The sequence below is a fragment of the Hippocampus comes genome, unplaced genomic scaffold (assembly GCF_001891065.2).
Source record: "Hippocampus comes isolate QL1 unplaced genomic scaffold, H_comes_QL1_v1.1 scaffold527, whole genome shotgun sequence".
NCBI classification, from domain to species: Eukaryota; Metazoa; Chordata; class Actinopteri; order Syngnathiformes; family Syngnathidae; genus Hippocampus; species Hippocampus comes.
This window is the reverse complement of record NW_017804903.1, coordinates 581934-582240: the sequence shown is the minus strand read 5'-3', so window position 1 is coordinate 582240 and position 307 is coordinate 581934.

Here is a 307-nt window from a genome sequence, read left to right as displayed (position 1 = left end):
GGGGGTGTTTTTCTACTTCATTGCTCACTTGGTGCGGCAGAGACAAGTCTCTGCGAAACATACGATGACTTGTCTCGCGTCGATTGCTAGTAACGAGGATGTCAAACTCGTTTTATTTTTATCGCAGGCCGCGATCGATGTTGCGGTTGCACCCACATTCGATTACAATCAGTTTTTGCCAACAAACTGATCGGTATCTTTCAACAGTCAAGAACAAGTCCAGTAGCCCTGATGCAATCTTTGCAGATTCCCATGACGTGAATGATTTTACCTTCCAAACGGGATTTAGACCTTTCACACAGACCAG